The 27,798-nt window shown below is 34.2% G+C and overlaps 1 protein-coding gene across 1 annotated transcript in view; it reads right to left on the bottom strand.

Annotated features, from left to right (window-relative positions):
- Positions 1-27,798, bottom strand: part of LOC145241628 (uncharacterized) — a 194,199-nt gene that overhangs the window by 96,562 nt on the left and 69,839 nt on the right. The gene's annotated exons all lie outside the window — the stretch shown is intronic.

Here is a 27,798-nt window from a genome sequence, read left to right as displayed (position 1 = left end):
TTGCATACATACGACTGTAGCAGAATTGCTGGTAGGTTGAGAGAGAATAACCAATTTGTGTGCAAGAAAATGTGGACAGTATATATCTGAATGGCAAAGTTATTGAAGGAGGAATTTTGTTTCCTTGGTGATCCCATTGGAGCACAGGATGGAGCAGTTGCTAGGGTGATTGCAAAAATTAAGATGGATGGAATAAGTTCAAGGACCTTACTGACTAGGAGAACATCACCAGTGCCAACCAAGGTGAGAGTTTATTAGACGTGTACTGGGTGGAACGATAAAATTGTCGCCCCCTAGAAAGAGGACGGCATGATTTCATTTCTGTTTGATGAAAACCAATTTTCTTTTTTGTTGCCGACCATCTACTAGTTGGCCAGTTGTGTACAAATCCCAAGAGCAATAGGAGCCTGCTATCATGTCTGAAAGTGACACACTGTTCAACAAGCGAGATTGGAGATGCGCCGCTGTATGACTTATGCTATCTCGCAATCCAAGTTATAACAACAGGACCATTGCCAGCACCCTCAAAATGCAAATCTGGATGGTTCAACGCTTGTGGGCAGAGCTCAACGAAGTTTCTGGCCATGGTTATGGTCTTTGGTGTGGTTTCAAGTGAGGGCCACATCATGCTACCCCAGTTCTTCAAAGTCGGCTTGAAAGTTAACAATTAAGTGTACCTGGATGTTCTGAAGAGTGTGGTGATCCCCTGGTGCAATCAGGTGGCTGCTGGCTGACCCTGGGTATGGCAGCAGAACTCTGCGCTGACCCACAACTCCAAAGAGATTCAGACTTGGCTTCACAAGAAATGCTAGAACTTTGTAGCCTTCTCTCACTGCCTCCCCTCCTCCCCCGACCTGGACTCTGTGGACTACTTCATCTTGTCATATGTCGAGAACATCAACACAACCTCCCATAATACCAAAGCCAGCCTGATCGCCACCATCTGCTGAGTTCTTTGTAGAAAAGGCATGCTCCCAGTTCCAGACCTGTATAGAGGCGGCGATTGAGGCTTAAGGCATTAACATTGAATAGATGTTAGCTCTACTACATAATCAAGTTACCTGAATTGATTTTTTTCAATAAAAGTTTTTAAATAAAGCTGTAGTTTTGTTTTCTTTAGAGCGACAAATTTATTGTTCCACCCTGTATACTGTTGTAATAATATATGGAAGTGAAATTTGGTAAGTGAGGATATTCTTCATTGAAAGAATTATGAGAATGATACAATGGATGTGTAAAATGACTCTTACGACAAGCTTTGATCTAGTCACAGAGGAAGAATAAATTTAGACCATATATGCAGATGTGTATAGAATAGGAGACTTTGTTGGTATAGTCACGCTAAAAGAATGGATCAGAATTTTTAAATAAAGAATTGGCCAGAGTTAGGTTGGTTTGTAGTTTGAATTTGGTTTAGTAGTTTTATCGCATATAAACCCTTTTTGGGTTATTTAATGTCAAATCAGATTATTTTGGTAGAAGAGTTTATGCTTCTATATCTTCAAATATTTATTCATGGTGTTTGGTAGAGGAAAACCTTTTTGTTTTTGGCTCTGCAGAACATGATTGAGTTTTGCAGAGGGGGAAAACAGTATCAATGTTTACTGCATTTTAGGTCAGGATTGGTTGGTTGGTTGTTTTTGTTTTACAGCATATCAACCCTTTTCGGGTTATTTAATGCCGAATCCAAAGATTTTGAAGAAAATTTTTTTAATACAATATATTTGTTGTTTTCAAATCAGTTTCTATTTAACCCATAGTTGGGACCCTAACAGGTACTACCACTCTGGGTCACAGTGGACCTGGGAGCAATGGTAATTAAAGGGTGGCTCCACACTCCCCAAAGCCCGCAAGCTGATGCCTCACCACTGGATATAGTTTAAGGTCATATCCAGGACCTTTAGGTCAGGAAGCTGGTATCTTCAGACATTTTGATCTGGTAAAACTAGTGGCAAGTTTGGAAGTCAATTTCTAAAAGCTGTCCAACGCATGCCAACATTAAACTGAATCTGAGAGCTTAACATACCCGGTTGAAAGTCTGATTAACCAAAATGTTGGCTATGTGAGCCAATAAAAAAAAATTAATTAAAATGATTTTCGTTTTTTTTTTTTTTTTTGATATGTATAAACTGCTGGATATTTCGCCCACGCCAATACACACAAACAAGGATAGGGGAAATTCTAAACTGGAATTTTAGAATGGCATGAAAGTTTTGAGAGACTCATTTAAGGTTAACCAACTCCAAAGCAATGCTTACATGTAAACAATCTATAAAAATAGACAAAGAAACATAAAACGAGTGAAAAGTGTCACGTTTTGAAACCGAATTTCCAAAAGCACATACCTTAAATTCTAATAAAATTATGTCGTTAAAATTTAAAAAAACAAACAGTTGAGATCACGATGTCCGCCTATCAATAATTAATAGGTCAACTTCAAGACAGAGTTTGGTGGTGGACCTGAGCGAGAGTCACCCTCCCCCTTCTAATTTTTTGTTGCAATTTTTTTTTCAGTGGATCATTATTGGTTGGACACTAATAAACACGATTAAAAAAAAAAAAATTAAGTTATTTCGATTGTTGAAAGGGGTGCTCACTTTTTAGTTACAACATCATAGTAAATCGATCCCCCATTTTGTAAACAGGGAAAGGAGTTATTGTCCTTTGTTTCTTTTTTTGGTACTTGTGCACTTTTGCTACCCTGCTGAAATAACGTTTTTATTTCAAAAGCCATTCTTCACATGGGGAGGGGAGAACGTTTTGTAACTATTCTGTGCACACCTTTCAAATGTCGCAATAATAACTTCAAAAAATTTTTTTTTTTTTTTTGGTTTATTAGTGTCCGATCAATAATAATCCACTGAAAAAAAAAAAAAAAAAAAAAAAATTAGATAAGGTGTGACGCTCGTTCAGGTCCACCAGTTTTGCCACTATGTTATATATCAAGAATAGTTATATTTTTATCAACCAATCAATTTTTTTTTACTGATGTCATGAGCACATATACAGCATAATGATGTTGACACACCGGTTCTCACAGGGTCACCAAAGTTAAGCAACGTTGAAGCTGGTAAGTACCAGATGGGTTACTGTTCCTGAATACTACTGTTAGATATTGACCGGGCAATGACAAGTTTATTATCATTATGATCGTTATTGATATTTGTAACAATATAAAATGTCAGAAACAATATTATCAAAGCGAAATAAATATTTACAGATAAAATTATTTATGTTAAAATAGTTCCCAAAAATGTTAACTTGGTGAAAAAACAAAAAATGTTAGAAGAAAAACAAAATATGTGACGAAGGTAGATAATCCAATTTGTGTCTTTGTCACGTGACGTTAATGACGTAACGAAATGACTTAGTACTACTACACGTAAACGAGTTTAGTTTAGAATTTGAAGTCAGACTGGAAAAATCGAACAAGTTAACACGAAAGATATTGTCTCTGCATTTTGGAAGCTGGGATAAATGTGACAGACTACAAAGAGCGCTCTGAAAATTTTGATGAGTGAACCTGTCCACAACAAGGTAACTGTAGTCTCTGATCTCGAAATAGTCGCTGCAATGTTTTTCAAATGGGAATGTAGGAGGATCATAGAAAGAAAGTGGGTTCTGGCGGTTGAGTAGGCGCATTTTCTGTGCAACTGTCACGATGGTGACAAACATTTTTTTGCAATCATTGCAACCGTCACGATGGTGATGAATATTGATTCCTGAAGCTTTTGCACGATTCTGCATGGCATTGGCTCCCTGATTTGTCGAATGAAGATTCATCAAAACTTGGTTGCAAAGAGCACGAGAATAACGATCATCAAAAACTTTGACTTTAGCATAATGTAGAAAATTGCATCTTGCAGCTTTTTTTTTTTTTCCCTCCTTCGTGATTTGAGACTGCCTGCCTACTACCACTTATTTATTTTTATTTTTTTCTCAACACACAAACACCTGAGCAATGCCGGGCACCTAGGCTAGTGCAAAATAAAGAACAATTAAATATTTCATCAATTTATGCCCCCCCCCTTTTTTTTTACAAAGGCGTCACCATTTACCAAAGTTTGGAGGCCACTCGAGGATAAGACAGATAAACAAAAACAGAGAGGTACAGAGAAGGTCGATAGTCGTCGTCCAGCGCGAGTGACAAGTTCCAATGTCGCCCTAACCCACCCACCCTTATAACCAAACACGTTTTGTTCTGACTTTCTTTTCAATGGTCACCAGTGAATTGTAATAAACTTTTATGTTAACAAATTCATCTGTGTTGATTTGGAGAACATCAAAAGAATTGTCAGGTGTATATAATTTCTCAAACATTTGAAAAGTGCTATTAGAAAATTATATATACATTCAATACCGCAACTATCCAGGTGAGCAGGTATGTATAATTGCACAGTCCTAGGTCATCACTGGGCAAAGTGTAGCACCTGTTAGCTTCTTTCTTGATATTCTGGAGGGTTAACATACAGAGAGTAGATGAAGTTCCTCAGACATTTGAAGGCAGTACGTACAGGAAAAGGTGTGTGTGTGCGTGGGGGGGGGGGAAGGTTGAAAACTTTAACTGCATAGGAGGAGCCTGTTAGCCTGGTACAGCAATCTTCTAGTGATGGTGTCATGTCACAAACAAACCAATCTGTCATATGCCAGAATGGAAGTAGTAAGGCTCGGAAAACCGCCATGAGAATACTCATGTCAATGCACAATCTGGTCTAAGCAGAGATAGTGAAACATGATAAGAATAAAAGATACAACAGAGAGAGTATTGGATTTTTCCATTTTGTTGTCTTCTTCCACAACGGCATTCAACACCAAAATGAACAGAGTAGGGATCAGCAGACTCAGAATCCAAGACTTCCTACACTCAGAAGTTCACCATGTTTTATGCTCCCCAAGGTTCACGCTTATACAAATGAGTACAGACTTCAACTTTAGTCCAGTGGTGCACATGCAGTGCCATTTCTGTGTCCACTGCTATGACGTTCGCCTTGTCACACATTGTCTACAGTTAGCAATATCTCTTCTATGTAGAAGAAGCTGTAGAAACAAGAACAAATCATTCCCCACTAGCTTGCGAAGTCAATTTTGCACTTTTTTCAAGACTCAGAGCAGCACTTACCCAGATATGGCAGCAGTACTCTATCTTAGTACCCTTATACAGGTAGAGGATTGCATCAGGGGTAAGGTACTTTCTGTAACAGTAAAATGCTCCAACCATTTTTTTTTTTTCAACTTTAGCAACAGATTTGAGCTAAGTCTTCCATTTTAAGTTTGGGGCAAACGTAAGTCCCTATGTATATCAAAAACAGGAGCATCCTTGAGAGTGAACTAGTCATTTTGACTGGGAGGAAGGGGATTTTTAACCTCGGGCTCCAAAATGTTATCGCTGGAAAAATAGTTGGATCACTCTACCACTCTAGTACGTATCTCACTGCTAATACAATCCTCTATCTGCATAAGAGCCAGGTACATCCTAAAATGAGCACTATTGCTACATATGGACATGAGCTGCTCAGCGTGCATTATTCAGTCATGACAGAGTTCAAAACTGACTTCGAAACCTAGTAGGTGATGCTCTTTTCTCTTCCCTGCAACCTTTTTCCCCCACAGAAAAAAAACGTTGCGAGCCTCTCTCTGCTCTATCATTATTTTCATGGCAAATGCTTGTCCGAGTTTCAGTCTATGGTTCCCCTTGCCAAACTTTCACATAAAAACACTCAACTAGCTACAACCACTATAAACAATTTCCCTAACTCTCTATCTGTGCCTAAACCTAAATGCAGATTCCATGAACAAAGCTTCTTTTCAAGAACTGCCCACCTGTAGAACACTGTTCTGTTTCCCAGTTGAATACAACATGGTAACCTTCAAATCCAATGTAAACAAGTTCTTGTTGAGCCGTCCCCATAAATAATCAAACTCTACCCAATTTACACCATCAACGATTACTACACTACCAGTTTACATTCATAAACCCTTATCTTCAATAAATAGTGACTCCCAAGTATTAAAAATCAACATAGATTAGTGCATTCCTGCAATGACAGTCTGTCGATTGAGGTGCAATTGTTCTGCACAGTTCTAAGAGGTCCACCCTCCCAGGCTTTGCCTTCTGTTTGAGATGCGATTAGTTTATTGCTAATTACCTGAGGCGCCCTTACCGGGGAATATCGACAGGTCTGGCCACGGATTTTTTTGGAAGGTCAGAGTGCCTTTCCTCGGGGATGGTGACTCCTCAATCCCACTCTCCAATCCTGGTGTCTAAGTCAGAGAGAACTAGAGTTAAAAGTAATGAGCCCCCTGCCCCGCCCACCCCAGCACATCTCCAAGTCTAATACAGGTGAATCCTAAACCAGGATTTACTGGGCTGTCTTCAGCCGAGTACCTATTTACTTATCTCTGTTTGCGAGTAGAAAGTTAGACATAGGGTCAAGTTTTTATGTGGGAACAAATCCAGCTCTTCAAAAAAAAAAAAAAAAAAAAAAAAAAAGGATTAGGACAAAAAAAAAAAAAAAAAAATTGATTGAGGACAGAACAGATGAAGGAAAACAGATACTACACTTTGAAAAATTTACTTATTTACAATGATCGAAAAATAAATTGTGTACAAGGTTAATCAAAAGTATGGAGGTGGGTGTCTATGGTCATCCTTATCACTTTACCTAAGATTTGTCTATGATGTTCCTACCTAGAATTCTCAATCAACATAATACCACATTCACTCCGGGGGGGGGGGGGATCGGTCGTCCTATTTAAAATTCCCAAATCGATTTTTTTTTCTTTTTAGTATAAATATCTACAATTATATAAAATGCAACTTTGTGTGTGTGTGTGCAAGTTCGTTCCTTATAGACTCCAAAACGGCTGAGCAGATTTTCTTTAAAATTTACAGAACTTTAGTGCATAAGTTTGGGAGTGATCTTAGTTAAGTTTTGTCTCAGAATACCCCCCCCCCGATAATCGATAATTGAAACCGTTATTTTAATTTATCTATCATTGGTAAAGCTATTTTTTTCCATGTCGTTGCTTAGCAACAATGATAGAACAAATAGGCCTGGAAAATTCTACTGTAGGTAAGTTGATAGCGTGTTTTTTTTTGTTGTTTTTTTGCATGATGTGGTCTGTAGGTTCAAACTCCGCACATACATTTCTTAATTTTTTCTCATTAACTGCAAAGAATTTTATAAGACATGAAAATGTTTTCGTTTTTTTGCATGACATGGTCCGTAGGTTCAAACTCCATACGTAAATTTCTTAATGTTTTTTTTGTTCAAAATATTATATTTAAGCGTATTTTATGACTGAAAATGATGCTGATGTTAACTTGTTTTCATAAAGTCATTTTTATTAATAATTTCATTTGTTTGTATGTCTGTATTATATTTTTCAAGGGAGATAATTACATGAAAACTTTCCGCATATAATGATGCTGATGTTGTGAAGAACAGATACTACACTTTAAAAAAATTATTTATTGCAATAAAATTTTACATTCATAAAATTATAATAGGCACAAGGCCATTCAAAGGTGTGAAGAGGTCTATGATCATTTTTGTCACTTTACCTAAGGTTTGTCTATGTTGTTACTAGCTAAAATCATCAATCACCATAATACCACATTTACTTCCGGGGTAGTCCTATTTAAAATTCCCAAATCGATGTTTTTGTTTGCAGAAGGCTAATTCTTTTGAGTTTGATGCCATCGTTGATCAATACTGCTATATATATTTTAAGAAAAAAAACACAATTTATATAAAATGCATGATAATCAAATTTATCAAATCCATGTTTAAAATCTTACACATTACACACAATTAAAAAAAAAAAGCAAAAAACACTGGGGGGGGGGGTAATGTTAACTATTATGTACTTTTACCAGAAATTTAAAAGAAAAAAAATATGCCCGTTCTTAAATCTTTCACTGATTGAGGACAGAACAGATGAAGTAGAACAGAAACTACACTTTGATCCCAGCTAGAAGGTCAATTCTTCTGAGTCATCGATCAACGCTGCTAAATATTTTTGAGAAAAATTCTCGAAGATAGAGGAGTTGATTTATAATTAACTTGGAAATTCTTAAACAAAAACAAGAAAAAACACAATTCATATAAACTCACAATTAAATTCTTTAATCAAATCGATGTGTAAAATCTTACAAAAAAAAAAAAAAAAAAAAAAAAAAACTTTCTTTTTGGAGGGAAGGGGATTCTTGAATGTTAACTATTACGCACTTTTATGAGAAATTTAAAAGAGGAAAAAAAAATGGCCGTTCTCAAATTACTTAAAATAAAAATAAGCGCTTTAAATTAACTTCTCTGTTCATTACAACAATGGCTTTCATTGGCAATTTATCAAATATGCTTAGAATTTACAAAGGTCATGTCTTTATATGAACTTCTGTGTTCCCAGAAAGTTGTTCGCACCAAAGTGGCAGGTAAAAAATATTTCCAGGAATGGAAAGACAGATTAGTGGGGGGGGGGGGAGAAGAAGAAAGCATTTGCAGAAGAATTTGCAAGAGAAAAGGTCAAGTTGGAAATTGGTTACATGTAGTTTAGTTTGATAGAGCAGCAGACGAACACGTCACTCTTGACAAGTGGGCAACAAATAGATTTGTCGGCTTCTTTTTTTATTTTCTTCTTTTAATGGGTTAGGGTTAGGTTTTCTTTTAAGGGGATAGAGAGGACAGGCCTGTTGTTTGCATCCTGGCATGAAACATTCATCAAATTTTTTTTAAAAAAGTTAAATTTGCACTTAACCTTTGAGGAATGACGCTTTGGCAAACATCAATTTTTTACATATTCACGCGTGGTTTAAAAAAAAAAAAAAAAAAAAAAAAAAAAAGGGAAATAAATCGCATAAATAACCAAGAATAAATCTTCAAATACGAGAGCTTTATCAATTTCGTTCAGATCAACAAACATTCTTATTATTTGGATTCATCAGGAATGAGGTTCCTAAAATTCGTACTAGAATTGTTCGCAACGACCCGTGGGGCAGTGGTTAGAGTACTTGGAAAATCAATTGTAAAAATCATATTCTCCTGAAGGTTGAACGTTCAATCCTCAGTGTGAGCGACTGAAAAATACAATTGCAAATTACTTAGGACCTCTATCCAGTCATGGGTTCTGCTCAAAATTCCACCCAAACTCTGAGTTCGACAGAAACATTCCCAAGTTCGACAACATACAACTAAAGAATGTCGGAGGTTATATCGACCGAAATATTATGAAAATCACACTCCAGATGAGAACAGTAATCTGATGAATCCAAATAATACGGATAACCAATCCTCATCTCAAAAATTCAGAAACGTCATCCTCAGTAAAAGTGAAAATTTTTGATTTATTCAAATAATTTTTTTTTTCTAAAGGAAAAAATTAAATTAAATTAATGAAAAATTTACATTTTTTTCTAAAGATATTCATTGATCCAACAAAACCGGTAAAGCTCTCGTTTTTGATGATTTATTTATTGCTGTTTTTAATTTTTTTCTTCTCTCTTTTTCACATATCCTGTTTCCATATGGCAACACATCAAAGGCTGTAAATGACAAAGTTCTGATTCTCTCTCCTTTGATCTTGAGTGCGTGGTACAGTGGGGGAAGAGGTGGCTGGTTACTTTTAATGCATCTAAAACCAAACTCCTATCTTTACATCATCAACGCTCTGATCCCCATCTGGCATCAATTGAAATGGATGGCTTTTGTCTCGGGGAGGCTCCATGTTTCGATAAGCTTCTGGAATTGACTTTTACTTCTGACCTGAAATGAAACACATACATCAAGTCTGTTGCCAAGGTTGCTGGAAAAATGGTAAGATCCTTCTACCGCTCCAGAAGATATCTCACTGCTGATGCAATTCTCTATATAAAAGCCAAGTACATCCAAGGATGAAGTACTGCTGCCACATCTGGGCAGGAGCTGCTAAAAACAGCCTATCCTGCCTTGATAGAGTACAAAATAGACTTTGTGGCTTAGTGGGGGATGCCCTTTTCTCTTCCTTACAACCTCCCTCCCACAGAAGAGACATTGTGAGCCTATCTTTGTTTTATTATTATTTCCATGGCAAGTGCTCGTCTGAGCTCCACTCTCTGGTCCCCCTCGCCAATCTTTCACGAAAAAACACCCGTCTAGCTGCTGAAACCACTGTCAATAATTTCCCCCATTCTTTATCTGTGCCTAAATCAAAACGTAGATTCCATGAACAAAGCTTCTTTCTTAGAAGTGCACGCCTGTGGAACTCTCATTTGCTTGTTTCCCACCTGACTACAACTTGGATGTCTTCAAGTCCAACATAAACAAATTCCTGATAAACCGCCCCCTTAAGTAAGACATTTTATCAAATCTCCATTACTAACGATTACTACGATATTATCCTATTGATTACTGTACACGCAATAACCGTTATCCCCGAGTGGCTTCCGGGCCTTGATAAGTGGTGACTTTCATGTATAAAAAAAAAAAGTTCTAGGAAAGAAACTGTGCTCATGGAATTTTTGTTTAGTTTTAGGCACAGATAAGTGGGGAAAGTTATTGACAGTTCTTGCTGCTAGGCGAGTATTTGTTGTGAACATTTTACAGAAGGGGAGGAAGAACCATAGATTGGAGCTCAGTCGAGCACCTATCATAGAAGAAATGATGGAGCAGAGACAGACTTACAACGTCTTTTCTGTGAGAAATAGAAAGTAAGGAGGCGAAAAGGTTCTTGACAGCTAAATTTCAAAAGGTAGTTTCTACCCTGTCAAGCCAGGAAAGGTACTCTTATGAGCTCCATCGCATTTATTAATATATGACTTGTTGTTACTCGATATTATTAGCAGCTTTTTTTTTTTTTTTAATATTTAGTCTTACTTACTTATTGTATCAACTAGTTTCTATTCGTTTATTTTATTTGTTTTTTTTTTTGTTTTGTTTTGTTTTTTTTACCCTGTTGTTCTCTTAGGATTGTTGGGCATTTTCATTTTATATTTTTTTATTAGTATTATCTGGCGTGTTTTGGCATTCAATATCATTTATAGTTTTTAATTAATATTTAACTTTACTTACTTTTTATTATTAGCTTGTCTTTATTCATTTATTTTGGTTACATTTTTTTCTGCAGTCCTGTCTTATTTTTTTCTGCTGTTCTTGTTGGGTGTTTTCACTTTTTTTTTTATAATTAAAGGGAGATAACTTTATATAATTATCCTCAGATAGTTTAGGATTATTTCAATTTAGGGGAAAAGGCAATTTGTACGATGACAAATGCATTTCTAACACGTAGGACATTCTCTAAATATCTGATCGTTAACTAGAGTTGAAATCAATCAAACACGCAAGACCACAATGGTTGTAGTACATCACTTATAACAAACAGCTGTACGACATCTATTTCTCATAGGTGTTACACGCAATCTTGCTTAATTTGGAGTTGTAATTTGGTTGGTAAAATTAAGCATTCCAGATGCACAGGTGATTAGCACCATTTTATATGTAAGTTTTTCCCAAATTCCACCCAAAGAGTTTTGTGCAAAAATATAATCAGTTTCTGAAAGAGTTGAGCAGATAAAACGTTAAGAACATGATTTAAAAAAAAAAAATTTTAATAGAAATTGCTTTAGATTTAAAGAGCTACTCGATGTAAAAAAAAAAAAAAAAAAATAAATTAAAAAAAAAAAGGTAACATTTTTAACAAATTTTACATGTATTTTTCTTGCATGCATGAACGCGTAAACATTAACGTAAGAAATTTATTCTATAATTGTGCAAAAAAAAAAAAAAAAAAAAATATTAAGAAATACACAAAAAATAATTTAAAACATTGGGAAAATCGAGACAATAATTCATTTGTTTCCGTACGGATGCAAAAGCATTGAAAAAAAAAAAAAAAAAAAAAAAAAAAAAAAAGACAGTTTTAGTAATCTTATTTCAATTATTTTTTACTGTACCTACTTCTTTCAGTTAAAACGGTTAACCCCAGGATCGGTGTGCATGAGACAACAAAGTTTAAGATGTGATAAGAAGATGTACCGATTAGAGCAACAAATTAGGTCAACTGATTAAATCACAAAAACAGATATCAAAATTGTTTATCCTTAGAAAAGCTTTGCTAATTTTATTACTTGTTTAAGTCTTAATATTAATCTCGCTTGTAGTCAGAATGTCTGCAAATGAGACACGAGAACAGGTGGCATCGACCCAACAGGTTTGGAAGTTTGTAACTGAAGTTTTCAGTCGCTGGAGAAGAGTTGTAAAGGTATGCTTCTAGAGGAGTGAGGAGAGGAAAGACTAGCAGTGGAGGGAGAGTAGAGAACTCAGATGGTAGAGGGCTACAACAGAACTCTTGCAACCACACACCGCATGTAAATTCACTTTTATATCGATTAGTTGATACCCCTCCCCCCCCAAAAAAAAATGAAAATTTATTTATTTTTTTAATTTTTACGTTATTCATCTGGGTCAACGCCATTCAAGAATATACAAACTTTGTGGATGTTTGTTTTGTTGTTTTTGACTTTTAGCTGGACATAGTTTTCCTGTTTTTTTTTTTCTTTTAATATAGAGATTATTTCCGTTACATGTTACAATTGATGGAGCAGGGGTTTCAAATCATTAAGCAAGCAGACAACAAGAATGTTTTGTTTAGCAATCAATAAGTTTGTATAAACAGCCTGTGATGTTTGCATGTAAGCCACATTTTATTAGCCGCCTTTGATTGCTTTACAGCCCACAGAAAATAGTTTATGTACGAATGTATATACTATGTATATAATTACATTACAAATGCACACATTATGTTTAAACTTACAAAAAAAGTATAGATTTTTTTATGAATTCTTCGGATGCACTGTCGATGGTATATAATATTTGGGTCAAAAATCTCCGCAAAAATATTGATAACAACTGTCATTTTGCTATATATATATATATACTAGCAGGGGTGCCCGGCGTTGCTCGGGTGTTTGGAGGTGTATGCTGTGCAAAAAAAGCAAAAAAACAAAAAAAAATGGTTAATTTTTTAAACCTTTGACCCCTATTATGACCCCTTAAAATTTATTGTTTCGGGCTCAAATCACTTTATTAAGTTAGATCCATGTTCAAGGACCCTATATCTAAAATTTCAAGTGTCTAGACCCAAAATTGTCGGAGGAGTTTGGTAGAGTTCTTAAAGGTCAACTCGTTGAAATTTGACCCCTTAACAGCCAAATTTCTGGCTGACACCCGTCACATCGATTTTCCCAAATCTCAGTACCCGGTATTTCAAATTTCGAGTCTATAGACTAAAAATTGACAGAGTTATTGCGTAGGGAAATGTACACAGACAGACAGACACGTTCACTTTTATATATATATATTTTATTTCAATGCTTTCATTGATAGCTGCCATTTAATATTTCTTTTCATGCAACCTATAAACCAAAATGAATAAATGTGAAGGGTAGTTCAGTTCATTATATAATATGTTTATGGAAGTATATATAAAAATAAAATTATTGAAATCAAAATGACAAATGAAATTATTGAAATCAAAATGACAAATGAAATTATTGAAATCAAAATGACAAATGAAATTATTGAAATCAAAATGACAAATGAAATTATTGAAATCAAAATGACAAATGAAATTATTGAAATCAAAATGACAAATGAAATTATTGAAATCAAAATGACAAATGAAATTATTGAAATCAAAATAACAAATGAATTATTGAAATCAAAATAACAAATGAAATTATTGAAATCAAAATAACAAATGAAATTATTGAAATCAAAATAACAAATGAATTATTGAAATCAAAATGACAAATGAAATTATTGAAATCAAAATAACAAATGAAATTATTGAAATCAAAATAACAAATGAATTATTGAAATCAAAATGACAAATGAAATTATTGAAATCAAAATAAATGAAATTATTGAAATCAAAATAACAAATGAAATTATTGAAATCAAAATAACAAATGAAATTATTGAAATCAAAATACAAAATTTCAAACATCATACTGAATCAAACTAAGAGTTAAAATAAATAAATAAATATCCGTCCAAACTCCTCCTTGCCAACTCTCAACTTCAACTATAATCTTCACTGACCGTTCTCACTGGCTCTCGCTCTCTCAACTATATATAAAAAAAAGCTAGTCCTGTGCTTTTTTCCCCCCTTTCACAAGTCATTGTCCTCATTTGCAAATTAATGCCATATGTATTTTAATAAACCGTTTAGAGACGAAAGTTTTTATTTCTTCTTTCCTTTCTCGATTCCGTTACGCGACAAGATAGACAGAGGCGCCGTCGCTTGTGTAAGTCATGTTTTTCATTACTTTCGCCACACATAAAAATCGTATCCATACATCATATTCCCAAAATAGTTTAAAAACATTTTAAAAAGTATTTTTAATAATCTTTTTTTTTTCTTTTTTAAACAAACTAATTTCAATAATTCTCAATTAAAATAATACCAAAAATACTTTTCAATGATTATTAAATAAAAAAGAACGATCGGTAACACATAAAAAAGTATATACATGGGAATGATATATAGGCGTAAGAGAAAAAAAAAAGCGAGGGAAATGATTTGCCTTGTCACCGCTTCCGGTAGCAGGAAGTTAGGAAGTTAGTTAGAATATATCCGAGAAGTTAGAATAGTTAGCTGACTATAACCGAGATGTTGGTCAAATAAACTCGTTTGAAAATCAAAATAAACACTCATTTATTCGTGCCACAGCTGCGACAACATAAGTACGCATTGCATCTGAAGACCTAGAAAACTAGGTGATAAAAATGCGATGAAATAAAGTTTTTCACTAAATAGAAATAAAAGATCATTCTTCAAAAGACAAAAGCAAATAAACATGAGAGGTTAACTTTTTCATGAATATAAACGCTGGGACGATTAATTCGTTGACTGAAAAAAAAACAAGTTCTTGCTCTGCCGAAAGAACCAAGCGAAATCTGCTCTCAGTGTGAGAAAAACAAATACTTATGAAAATAAACGAAAAAGAAGAAGAAAAAAAAAAAAACTAAAATCAAATGCAAGAATACGTGCACCGCAAAAGCATCCAGTATTCCAGGCGCGTAGATCTACTTTTAAATATAAAAACAAAGCATTTCAATAAAATCGTTCTTGAATAGAAGTGAAAATGGTTTGGTTGTTTTGTTTTATGGTATAGCAACCCTTTTTAGGTTATTTGCATTATTATTCATCGGACTACTGTTCTCATCTTGAGTGTGATTTTCACAAAGTTTCGGTCGATATAACCTCCGACCTTCTTCAGGTGTATCTTGTTGAACTTGGGAATTTGAACGCAAGGACCCGTGGCACACTAGTTAGAGTACTTGGAAAAATCAACTGTAAAAGTTATATTCTCTTGAAGGTTCAATCCTGGGTGTGGGCGACCGAAAAATACATTTGCGAATTACTTAGAACCTCTCTCCAGTCATGACTGACGGAACGAGAGCATGTTACTCCCGTGATGCAAATAAGGAGTTCCGTTCGAAATTCTATCCAAATTCCTGAATGCGACAGAAACATTCTCGAGTTCGACAAGATACACCCGAAGAAGGTCGAAGGTTATATCGACTGAAACGTTGTGAAAATCACACTCAAGATGAGAACAGTAGTCCGATGAATAATAATACAAATAACCAATCCTCATCTCAAAAATTCAGAAACGTCCTTTTTAGGTTATTAGGCCGAATCCAATAATTTTGGAAAAAGTTTTTAAGTTTTATATCTTCAAATATTTATTTATGATGTTTAGTTTGGTTGTTTTGTTTTACGGCATATCAATCCTTTTTAGGCTATTTAATGCCAGATTCAATAATTTTAGAAAAAGGTCTTATGCTTCAAGGTCTTCATATCTTTAAATATTTATTCATAATGGTTGGTTTGGTTTATTAAAGTAAAATTGTTTTTGTTTTAGATTTTGCAGAACATGATTGAGTTTTGCAAAGAGAAAGGGGGGGGACAAACAAACAAAAAAATAACATCAATGTTTGGTACAGTTTTTTTTATCAAGAAACCAGTATTTTCAGAATGCCTGATCTGGTAACCATAAGAGAAGTGAAGCTGCAATTACCATAATGTAACAATAAAATGAAAAGATCTGGAGCCAGTAATCCAAACACCGGACTATTTAAAGCAACGAATCACAAAAAAAACACTCGTCTGGCTAGAACCACTATCAATAATCCTTCCTCCCACTGTGCCTAAATCTAAATGAAAGTTCCGTAAACAAAGCTCCTTTCCTAGGAATGCCTGGCTGTGAAACTGTTCCGCTAGCCTGCTTTCTGGCTGACTACAACATGGTCGTCTTCAAGTCCGATTTAAACAAATTGTAGTTGAGTCATCCGTCCACTCCAATAGTCAATCTACCTTATTTCCATCACCATACACGCATTCCAAGCCTTTGGGCCTTGATAAAAGGTGACTCCCTTTTGTAAAAACAAACTCAACTTCAGCTCATGAGCAGTTTTTTTTTTATTTAAACTAATAAGTCAACTATTATTACGGCCTCTGGAGGATTGGGGGGGGGGACTACACTCCAGGATAAAAGTTGGAGATCGTCAATTTGTACTATAAAATCAACTGAACGAGACGAAGAAAAACAATTGGGATGGGATGGGATGGTCAGACTTAAGAGAAATTTATTAAACAAGAGGGCAGATGGAGATGTTGGAAAGAAGCAGACTCGTGGTATCCTGTTCCACAGAGGAGATGTTCTACGAAGAAAAAAAAAAAAAAAAAAAAAACTTTGTTCGCGGAAGTTTCAATTGATTTCTGATGAAGAGAGAGAAAAACATTCTTTGCTGTGATGGTAGCTGGACGAGTTCTTGCTGTGAATGCTTATTTTGATTTTAGAATATGTATATTTGAGCAGCATCCATCTTATTTGACACAAATTTGATTATAAACAAGTGAAGCATGTATGGTCCCCCAGGCATAAAAAAAACGACTAAGTTCAACATTTGCTCCCCATCCCCCATTAAACCCCAAAAGTCCTCAGGGGACGTCAAATCCTGATGAAAATGAACAAGCAGTGCAGTTTTAGGCCTTAACATATGTAAATTTGAGTTCTGCACCATGAAAAAAAAAAAAAAAGAAAAACTAAGTTTATCATTGCCCCCCCCCCCGCTCCCATTTAGCCCCAAAAGTCCCCAATGCCTTAACCATGCAAAACTGCTAATAAATAAACATATACAGAAATTTTGGACAAATATGGTAAAATAGTCCCCAAAATGGAGTCTTTTTATTAGCCCTAAAAGAGTCCCTGGGGCACACCCAAGAGTTTTCGTGAAGTATAGATAAACAAAATTATATAGAAATCTGTTAGTTACAACTTTTTAGAAAGTTTTATAAAAATCCAAGACATCAATTTTTTTTTTAATAAGTATAAAAGTGTCAATTTTAGCCATTTTAACCCGAAAGGCACGCCGGGGGGGGGGGGGGGTAACTGGAGTTTTTTTTTCGGAAAATCTGTTCTGTTACTCGTATCATGTTCAATGTTTGTGCAAAATTTTTAAAAATTCCAAGGCATAGTTATTGAGAAAAGTACAGACGGACGAACGGACAAGGATGAATTTACAAATCCACCCTCATTTTGTCAGGGGACCAATAAGATATATTATTAAAGAATTGATTTGTTTCTTCCATAGTTTTGTAAAAGTATATATTCTTTGTTTTTGATTCTCTATTGTTAACTGCACTGCAATATTACCAAGGCTTCAACTTAAAAAACATCCGTATAACAAACTGATTTATCTCCCACTAGCTGTATATACCCAGCATATATGATGTCATCGTATCTGACGCCATCTGCTGTCACACAGGACGTTTTTTGTTAAACAATATAAACATATGACGTCATCATATATGACGTATATTGTGAACAGAGACACAGGAATACGGTTTTATTATAGAAGAGAAAACTTATTTTTAAAAGATTGATAAAACTGCATTAATCGATAATTTTATTTTGTAATTATTTTTCTGTTCCATCATTTTTCGTAATTTTTATCAATTTCGACATGGCAAGTAAGTACGTACTAGTGTTTTTACTTAAAATGCATTATTTTCATTTTTTTTTTTTTAGAAATCCACTTATAATGTACAAGCACCTGATTTTTTTTTTTTAAAGAATTTTCTAATTTTTCCTATTTTTTTCAACGTTAAAAATGATTGTTTATACTGAATAAAAAGATCAAAGTATATAAAAGAAAAAAAATTGTTACAAATAATTTTCTAAATTTTTAAAAATTTCTTTTTGTAAACTGTTACATTTGAAAAGTATTAACAACAGTGATTAAAATAAAAGAAAAACGAAAAGAATTTCTAAATTAATAGATCCTGCACTGTCTGTTAAGCTTTAGCCCCTGTCACATCCCTGCAGTGTTTCTTCCCTGTGTTGGTATTTTACCAGTGCTTTCATAAAATGTGCTCCAACTGTAGATTTTCACTGGAAGATTTTCTCCTGATAGCCTGCAGACTTCTGGCTTTTGGAATTCTCTTATCCCTCAACCGTACAAACATGCAGCAATTTAAATGTAATGTTAACAAACATCTTGCTACACAACTCATAATATAGAATATGTGTATAAACCTGACCTGTAATTCCTTTACGCCTCATATGCGTTGTTTGATGAGTAAAGTAAAAAAAAAAAAAATTTTTTTAATTAAAATTAAAAAAACAATTCATTTAAAGTCAAATCTAGTGTTAAGAGTTTTATTTTATTACTAGCCTTGGTCGTAGGCAGGCAGGCTTGAACCTGTGACGCAAAGGCAGAAAAGAAAGTGAAAGGAAACCTGCCGTCTTACTCCGGCGCCATCCATGAAGCGAACGTTGAAATTAGTAAAGTTATTCCAACCGATACGATGACTTGCAAAATTGACAAAAAAAAAAAAAAAAAAAAAAATCGACTTTCCTTGTAGAAAACTGCCCAGTTGAAGGTGAAGAAATGTTTTTAGTCAATTTTTCGATATTTGTCGTCCGAAATGTCGTGCTTCAAAACGATACTGATCTTGTGAAAATCCGTCGCCTCTGTTGTAAGTTTTAGGCAGACATACAAACAAACATACATGCGTACATTTAAACAGACTGGTAAGATTTATATAATAGACTAGCGGGGGGGGGGTACCCGGCGTTGCCCGGGTGTTTAGAAGTGTGTGTGCTCTGGGGTAAATAAAAACAAAAGAATAAGCTAGGTAATTACCCTGTTTAAATATTATTAAAAAAAAAAAAAATGTTAGAACTTAAAAAAATCGAAAAAAAAAAAAAAAAAAAAAATAAATAAATAAATAAAAATAACGTAAGGCAAACGAATGATGTTAAAATTTCTTAAAATCGGAAAAACAAAAAAAAGAAAACGCGAATGTGATGGGGGTAAAAAAAAAAAAACAGAAAAACGAACGCTAAAACTTCTTAAAAAAATCTGCAAAATAAAAAAAAAAAAAAGACATCTCACACCACGATTAAAACTCACAACCTTAAGATAAAGTGTGCAAAAAAAACCTGATACATTTACCCGCTCAGCCAGCAACACAGTAACTGAAACACGTTTGAATTTATTTAAAAGTATTAAAAACAGAATTAACACGTGTCCGCAATAAAAGTTAACTCTGCTGCTTCTATTTGACCTCATTAATGAGGTCAAATAGAAGTCGCGCAGTTCACTTTTGCTACAGGGGGGGGGCAACGTTTGGGTTTGTTTACCCAATTCCCCAAGATATTTGGGAGGGGTGAAACCAGCTCCCCAGTGTCCAGATTGAATAGCAATTGTCTGATATAAGGAGTTTGGCCCCACATTGATCAAAGCTGATTGCTTTGGACATATCCTGGTGCGATTGCCGGGAACAGTATCTTTGAATTAGTTTCGCTTTTTATACAAAAAAGCTAAACGAACACAAGACGAGCTGAAATAGCAATAATTTTGTAAAAATCGACGTAAATAAATCTGGAGGCGACCCGCGTTCCCAAATCCTAGATATTATTATCTAGGGGGTATATAAACAGTTCTAAGCAATAGTAACCCCTCCCCCCGAGAGCGTCGGCGAAAAAAGCCTTTGCGAGACATACATGAAATAGTCACACACATTTTGCCTTTTATATATATAGACTAGCGGGGAGTACCCGGCGTTGCCCGGGTGTTTTTGGGTCTGTGTGGTCGGGCGGGGGTGTTAATGAAAACCTAAGAATAAGTGAAGTAAAAAAAAAAAAAAAAGAAAGAAAAACGAACGTTAAAAAAATCTGAAAAACACGTGAAAAATGGCGTAAATAACCCTGCTTCAATATTAAAATTAAAAAAAAAAAAAAAAAGAAAAAAAAAAAAGACATCTCACACCAACGATTCGAACCCAAAACCTTTAGATAATGAGGCCGTGCTCTAAGCAACTGAGCTAAAACGACATCCACAAAATTAGATCGTTTTTTTAATCTTTAAACTAAATCAGGTTCTGACGTCATTTGCGCCTGCGTAGAACCGAACTCGTCAAGAGAGGACGGTTTTTGCTGACCCTTCCCCCCCTGTAGAAAAGTGCTGATTTCAGCATGAAAAAAATTAACGTTTTTGGCCAACTTTTCGATATTTGTCGGGCGAAGGTTGGAAGTTTAAAATGATACCGATCTGGCAAAATCCGTGACCCGTGTGGAAAGTTTTTGCGAGACATACAAACACACATACAAACAAACACACATTTTCACTTTTATATATATAGACTAGCGGGGGGGGGGAATACCCAGCGTTGTCCCGGTGTTTGGAGGTGTGTGTGGTTTTGGGTAAATCAAACCCCCCCCCCACCCCCCGAGTTAAAATAAAAAAAAAGTTTTCATAGGGGAGTATGAGGATCGAACCCTTGAGGCGAAGTTGGAAATTAAAGTGTGAAAAAAAAAAAAAAAGCGTGCGACGTTAACCATTGGCCTACCGCGAGATACTAAAGGAAACATGTTTGAATTTATTTAATTACTTAGATTTGGCAGGTGCATGTTTTAAGGACTTAATGAGGTCAACTTTGACTGCGGGATAGTATTTCATTTATGCGGGAACGCTTCTTTTTATTTTTATTTTCCCAAGATGTTGGTGGGGTCCAAATTGAATAGCAATTGTTTTTCCACATTGATCAAAGCTGATTGTTTTGGACATTTCCGGCTATCGCCGGAAAATACCGCCAGAATTAGTGTCACTTTTATTATAGGAAAAAGCCTAATCCACATGCGGCGAGCGACAAATGTTGAATATTTATCTTCTTGAAGTCGAGCAAATTAAACAGACAGGCGAGCTCCGTTGTTAACTCGGAGATATTATGATTTATATGTGATATAAAAGGTTTTAAGAAGTTGCAAGCCAACCGACCGCTTCTCTGAAAAAAGCCTTTCTTGGACATACACAAAAAAACGAACATACATACACACACACATTTTCGCTTTTATATATATAGATTATATTTCAAAAATGAAAACAATATAAAATCAAATATTTCAGTCGATACCCGACCATCTTCAGTGAATTATGTATTTTCTTTTTACTAATCGACTTTATCAATTAATAGCTGAGCTCCCCTGTTATGAAATAGAGACATTTAAATGTCTTATGTGTAATTGTCATTAATCCGATGTTTATACATTTAAAAGGCAGCACAGAATTAAAAACATACAATATATATATATATATATATATATATATATATATACACACACACACACACATACACACTAACAGGCCACTTGGCATTGCCTGGTCCTAAAGTATGCTTAAATACAGTATTATAATTCATTTCGTATTTATCATTAAAGAGCAAATTCTCCATCGGTTATTACTATGTCTATGACAACAGAATATACTGATCATTGTTGTGACTCTAGTATATATACGACACAGACACAATTAATCAACCGAGAACCACACCACTCTATATAAAAGCTTATAAGATATCAACGGATACACACTCGAGAGTCAATACAATGAACGAATATGCTGTTGTCCTAACCCTAGTAATAATGCGATAAATTAATACATGGGTTTTGAATAAAAATATAAGTACAAAACTTGGTAATTTAAAAAAAAAAAGTATTTTTCTACTTTCCAGGTTGTGTACCTTTTAGCATCCTAAGTTCTCGTTTTCAAATTACTTCATTCTGTAAGATAAATTAATGTATATGTACAGTATTATAATTCTAATAAATATATACCATATCTTTCTTGCCTTGGGTTAGGGTTAAAAAACAAACCACGCATAATATTTCAGCTTGCATGAAGAATTTTCATGCAAGAACATTTTTTCACTTCTTTTCTTGGCAATTTATAGCTACAATAAATTGCAGTTTCACTTAATGCCATAACTAGCAACTTCTAACATTGCTACAAATATAATTTGCTGATTTCTTTATGTCCTCTGATGAGAAGAATAACAAGAATAGCATTCTTTGAAACTCCGCAGAATAAGGACTTTGTAAATTGCTTTTTTGGAGTATTCAGTCGAAACAATTTTGATTGTAAAGTTCAACTTACAGTTTTAATTTTCATTCTCTTATATATATATATATATATATATATATATATATATATATATATATATATATAAACAAACATGTCCATGTACTAGAACACTTTCAGCTAAAATTCTATGCAATTATGCAGAATGTAGAAATTATGCATAAAAAGACTTAAGTTAAATGAAACCAATCATCTAATAAAAACCATAAAAACTAAATAATTAATTTAATGAACGCTCGTTTTTTCCAAGGAATATGCAAATTAGTTAATCTTCATGAAGTCGATTGCATATCCATAACCAAGTATAATAAGTTCGTTTTATTAATTTTTAAATAGAAAAAGTAGCCTTTTAATATCAATGTTGAAACGAGAGAACAGAAATTCAACTTTTAATTCCAGAAATATAAGATCAAATATGTTGCTTTTTGATTTAACACCAGGTTTCATTAAAATTAATGAACAGTAATGGCAACTTGCCGCCGCCGCAATTCTTTGGCTTTGAATCTGTTTACCTATTTCTCACGGCAACAAGATTCGACACAAGAATATGGGAATAATCCAGATGCCTTAAAATAGTCATCATCAGTCACATCTACATTCACCACCTGTAAGTGCGCCTCAACAGTCAAACCTCCAAAAGGAGAAGTTGACGTCTAAAATCAACCAAGAAAGATATATTTTTTTTATCATAACCTTTGAATTACATGGAAATATCAAAAGTAAATTTTTTTTTACACCACACCAGATCACCTGTAACCCGTTGGGTCAGTATTTGTTATATTAGTAAAAGATGATTTCTTAATTTCAACATTAGTTGAACATATTATTACAAGAAAATATTTGCATCAAAATAGACATTATAAAAGTTTGAATGCCAGCTTTTGGCAACTTTCGCTAAAAAATAAAATACAGCTTATTCTGTAAAGTTAACTATATAATATTCTGTGTGTTCCTTCCTTAGTTAGTCTGTACGTTACGCTTTGAAAAAAAGGTCAGGTACAATTCTTGAAGGCTAAACTGCTTCAAATAAATAAATAAATAAAATAAAATAAAAAGTAAAATTCATGACATTTGGTTTTAAAAAGACTAATCTGGCAACCCTGGACAAGACTATGAGAGTGATCTCCCTTTAATGTAGCCTCGTTTGCCAATACCATTATAATAATAATCATTGTTGTAATGGTGTGAGAAAAGAACTCTTAGTAATTTCAATGCCCCCCGCAGTTCTTTCCCCCCCCAAAAAAAATGTCAGCAAAACGTAACATAAAAAAAGGGAAGATTTGAAAGAAACAAGGCACAAAAAAGGTGCTGGATTGAAGAAATAAATTGTATATTTCCCTACCTAACTACTGTCAATTTTCAGTCTACAGAGTCGAGATTTGACATAAGGGGTATTGAGATTTGGGAAAATCTTTAATCCATTTTCGGCCAGAAATTTGGCTGTCTAAAAAGGTCAACGTTCAACAATTTGACCTTTGAAAACTATCAATCTCCTCCTCTAATTTTGGGTCTAAACACTTGAAATTTTATATGTAAGTTACTTGGACAGGGATCAAACTTTTCAATTTGATTTGAGCCCAAAACAATAAATGTTAAGAGGTCGAAATTGGGGTCAAAGTTAAAAAAAAATTTGACCTGGTCTATCAAATTACTCGGCCAATTTTTGTTCTAAACATTTGAAATTTTACATAAAGTGTATTGAGACATAGGGCAAGCTTTTTAATCAGTTTTTGACCAAAAATTTGACTGCCAAGGAATCAAAGTTCAAAAGAACTGACCTTTACGGTCTCTAGCAAACTATTCAGCCAATTTTGGATCTAAACATTTGAAATTTTACATAAAGGGTATTCAGACATGCAGCAAGCTTTTTAATCAGTTCTTAGGCGAAAATTTGGCTGCCAAGAGGTCAAAGTTGAAAGAATTGACCTTTGCAGACTCTACCAAACTCATGTCAATTTTGGGTCTAAACACCGGAAATTTTAGATGTAGGTTACCTGGACATGAGTCAAACTTTAATATATACATATATGTGTACACATAAAGTTATGAACAGTACATAGGGCCCGAGCAAAGCCGGGCTGAACTGCTAATATATATATATATATATATATATATATATATATATATATATATATATATATATATATACTAGCATACACACACACACACACATATATTATATATAGAAATAAATAAATAAATCGCAGCATTGATCAGCTGTGAAAGGGTTCTGACAAATGTTTTATTTTATTTTTGTATACTTTTGAGTTAATTCACTCCCTTGGCAGTCACCAATACTTGAGACATCTAAATTTCTGCACATTTGTAGGGTTGAAGGTGAGCAGGAAGGAAATTACAAAGGAAAGATGTTCAAGGAAAGAAGCCATTAGAGTAAAAAACCTTCCAGCATCTTCCAGGACTTCTACAGTGAAGGGGTGGGATTTTGCTGCTAGTCAGGTTGGGTCAGAAATATTTTTGTTGAAAGAGTATAAATGCAGTCAGAGCAGCATATTCTGTCAAAATACTCGTAAAACAAGCAGAGGGATGCAACACAGCGGAAAGTATTTCATATGACTTAAAACTTTCCTTTTTTTTTTGCCAATAGTAATGGTTGGTTGGTTGGTTGGTTGGTTGGTTGGTTCGTTTGTTTTATGACATATTAAGCCTTTTTAGAATCTAGCCATTTTGGAAAAAGTTTTTATGCTTCGTTTTTTTTATATCTTCAAATATTAATTCATGGTGCTTGGTTTGATCGTTTTCTGGAGGAAAATTGTTTTTGCCTTTGACTTTACAGAACATGATTGAGTTCTGCAAAGGGAGAGGAAAAGAAAAACCAACATTCATGGTGAATTTTGGATCAGGAAGCGCCAGTATCTTCAAACAGCCTGATCTGATAGCACCAGATACCCTAACAAGTATTGCTAATCTGGGCTAAAGTGGACCTGAGAGCAATGGTAACTGAGGGGCAACTCCACACTCCCCACATCTCACAAATGGGTCCTCACCACTGAATGTCTTCAGGTCGTACCCAGAACTGCCAAAAGTGATAGTAAACTTTCACCGAATGAAACTACCTCTACTTGATAATGCACTATCCTTTCTGTCTTGTCATTGAAGGAGAAATCCTTCTAGACCGATGCAATTTAAATTTTTGTTGCAATACAGAATTCGCCCCTTTTGGGGAGCGAGATTTTTCGCACATTAAAAATTGACGTTGTGCCTGTCCTCATGCGAGACAAGTAAACAGGGACGGTTCACCAAGTGCAGAAATCGTGATCACGAAAAAACAATGCTCAAAATATAAGTGTCCCACTGTGAACTTGGCGTTATTCAAAAATGACATAACACATTCTTATTTTAATACAGACAACATCTGAACCTGTGTTGAGCGACATGCAGTCGGGTGAGTGGAGATTAAACAAGTTTTCTCGTAATAATTTCTAGTACTAGGACTTATACTTTAGCCTTTGGTGCTTTTGAACGTAGAAATGTATTGGATTATTTAGCCTTATATCTATTATAATACTGAAAATAATTGAAATCTCTTTATTATATACTAGAAGATGTATTTGACGTTGCCCGGTATTAAACGTAACATTAAATTTCTTAAAAAAAAAAAAAAAAATAAGTAAAAGCCAAAAGAAACTGAGACATGTCCATGCAAGTATTGTTTTTTTCTAAACAGTAAACTTTTTGTAAGTAATAAAAAAAAATAATACTCAAGCAGAGATCGAAACCAAAACCTAAAGACAGTAAGTTGAGTACAATAACCATTAGACCAGCTTGCCATGATCTTTAAAATGTGTTTTTAAACCTCATGAAACAGTTGACAAACAGATAAAAATCCGATGACCCTTCAAATACCAATTTTTCTATTTTGGTCTCTTAGCTGCCCTTTTATCCTGATGAAAACCTATTAAAAAGTTTTCCACGCGTCTGAATACCCTATATACCAAATTTCAAGTCTGTAAATGAAAAATTCGTTGCATAGGTTGAGAAGTGCCCTCAGAGACACATATTCTTACTTTTATAGTGATGCTAGAAGATATACCGGGCAATGCCGGGTATTAAACGTAACGTTAAATTTCTTTTAAAAAAAAAAGTAAAAAGTTTTTTTGTTTTTTTTTGTTTCTAACGAACGATTCCTCCACTTATCTTTTTTTATTATTTGATTTTGTTAAAAAACAATCTTCCACTGTTGGTAGTAATAATAAAATAAGTATTTATTGATTTTAAAATACCAGTAAAGCTAAGATCTATATATCGCCCCCTCCCCCCACACACACATCACAAGTTTTTTTTTTAACCTTTGAGAAAAATACATGCACATTTAACATGTTTTTACGGTAATCGGGGGGGGGGGAATAACTTTATAGTTAAATATTTAGAGAGTTATAAAAAATCAGAATCGGTAATTATACTGGAATCAGGGGGGAAAAAATAATGGAATTATCCCATCACTATACACACTAGCAGGGAGACCCGACGTTGTCTGGGATTGAATGAGGATCAGCAAATTTTTCCAATCTCCCATACTTTTATTGCAATTGAAATCTGTGAAATTGCCATTTTTTTTTTTTTTTTTAAATCAAATTAATTGATTGCCTGCTATAGTTGGGGACCACTGCGATGTGCCGGAGGAAGCTTCACATGTTTCATAAAATTATCTGTAAATAATGGCTTTACTTAAAGTTTAAAATGCAAAAGTCAAGTATCATGGTTCAATTGTACTCTAAAAAGAAACATTAATGGTAATCTCCAAAAATACCGTTAGGGCTTACAAGATGGCCGCCAGAAGAGTCAACAAAAAACTGCGAATAAAATATATAAAACTCGTAATTTCTGTTTTTAAAGTGGGTTGTCAATTTTCTTTATGAAATATACTTCCAAAATAAACTATTACAGTCGTTTAAAACATAATAGAAGTATTATTTTTTAAAAACAATGTTTACAAAATGTCTACGCACGTTCGTAGACATTTTGTAAACATTGTTTTTAAAAAATAAAAAATAATACTTCTATTATGTTTTAAACGACTGTAATAGTTTATTTTGGAAGTATATTTCATAAAGAAAATTGACAACCCACTTTAAAAACAGAACTTACGAGTTTTATATATTTTATTCGCAGTTTTTTGTTGACTCTTCTGGCGGCCATGTTGTAAGCCCTAACGGTATTTTTGGAGATTACCACATTAATTTCGAACGCGCCTATCTTATAAAAGAACTTACAGTTGATTTTATAAGCTGACCCTGTCGTCTTGAGCAGTGATAAAACTTCTTAAATTAACTATATAAACGTGTTAACTGATCAAAATTGAACTTCCTTCTTC

Source organism: Euprymna scolopes, chromosome 20 (genome assembly GCF_053919585.1).
Source record: "Euprymna scolopes isolate OS-2025 chromosome 20, ASM5391958v1, whole genome shotgun sequence".
Classification (NCBI taxonomy): Eukaryota; Metazoa; Mollusca; class Cephalopoda; order Sepiida; family Sepiolidae; genus Euprymna; species Euprymna scolopes.
The sequence above is the reverse complement of the archived record's forward strand: the minus strand, read 5'-3'. Positions and strand labels throughout refer to the sequence as shown.